Source organism: Pollicipes pollicipes, unplaced genomic scaffold (genome assembly GCF_011947565.3).
Source record: "Pollicipes pollicipes isolate AB1234 unplaced genomic scaffold, Ppol_2.1 Scaffold_1600;HRSCAF=1878_pilon_pilon_pilon, whole genome shotgun sequence".
Taxonomy (NCBI): domain Eukaryota; kingdom Metazoa; phylum Arthropoda; class Thecostraca; order Pollicipedomorpha; family Pollicipedidae; genus Pollicipes; species Pollicipes pollicipes.
The window spans coordinates 5,214,442-5,216,159 of NW_023595962.1; positions in this window are offsets into that span (position 1 = coordinate 5,214,442).

Sequence of the window (1,718 nt, forward strand, 5' to 3'; positions counted from 1 at the left end):
ATAGGGCTGCGCACAGTAAGATGGGTTCCCGTTTAAATTTGACACACACACACACACACGCACACACACACACGCACACACACACACACACACACACGCACACGCACACACACACACACACACACACACACACACACACAAAACACACCACCACACACACACACACACACAACACACACACACAAACCACCACCCACACACACACATAAATGTTTCTATACCATTTAGCTGTAACAAATGAATGACCGGAATCCAACGGATAATCTTAGAGCAGGCCCCCAAACTTAGGGGGCCCCACAGTGTTTAGTGCGTCCCATGACGGTAATTCTGGATACGCTCCCCGGCCAAGGCAGCTAGCATTAGGCGTGTGCCTCTTTGGAGACTGTGATCTCCACATTGAAACAGTGTGTTGCGACATCCCCGTTCTCAGAGAAGTCCAGTGCGACCGCGCCATGGCCACACACAAACCACCTGGTCGCTACACCATTACCAAATATGTCAGCCTGGCCCTGTCAATTACGCCAGAATCCTGACACCAATTAACACCAATTCAGACGTAGCGCTATGTATACCACACCAGAACACGACACAGACACCAGGCTTTTCAAACAAAGAACAGAACACCAGACTGCTCGGCACATCAAGGAAGTCGGGCTTGGGGATTCCGTACCGGGACGGTGCGCCTCGGCGCCGGCACCAGCGCGCACGATGCTGCAGCACCAGCACCCACGGTGCTGCAGAACCAGCGCCCACGATGTTGCAGCACCAGCGCCCACGATGCTGCAGCACCAGCACCCACGATGCTGCAGCACCAGTACCCACGATGCTGCAGCACCAGCGCCCACGATGCTGCAGTACCAGCACCCACGATGCTGCAGCACCAGCACCCACGATGCTGCAGCACCAGCACCCACGATGCTGCAGCACCAGCACCGGACCTGGCCCACGCTCGGACTCAGCTTGCTGCAACGAATGTGGTAGAGGAGCTGCCACCCTAGCACTCACCTTAATACCTCAACTCGCCGACAGATGGCCGTGGCGGTCCTGGAGTGCCTGCTGGGGCAAATATCGTTATGGGTTTGTGCTTTGGACCTTTCTCGTGGTGTTCTCGTATATCTGCCGCCGAGTTTTAGTTGTTTATTGCATACACATGTTTGGTGTCGGACTGTTCTATATTAGATTACAAGTTTTATTTGTATGATATCTAGTACCCATGTCCAGCTCCTTGTGTTATATAGCGCAAAACGCGATTGGCGTTTGAATATCGCGCTGCCTGCACCACATTGATCGAAAGCCAATTGAACTGCCCTATATCTGTAAACTGTGGTCACGAACGTCAGGCATGAACTACTTGACGATCATATTTTTCTTGGCCTTACGCGCCGCATGGCAAATGGGGTGACGGCATTTAAATGACGTTTCTGTGGTGCCATGCACGCCTAAGTGACCTTGCAAGTCTGCACGAAAAAATCTGGCCTATCTTTGCGGGCGTGTAGCTCAGAATCTAGAGTCTTAGGTCTTACGAAGGGAAGGGCTGTGAACTTCAATCTGGCTTTTTCAGTTCAGAACTCCAAACGTATGTGAAACACGCCCTTTAACAGAGATAAACTCGAAACCCTACTGACAGACGAAAAAGAGGCCGAGTAAGCCGAACAAAAGATGACTGCAACTATGCACGTTTATAAGCGCAAAACTGGACGGTTGAGCGCAGGAACAAG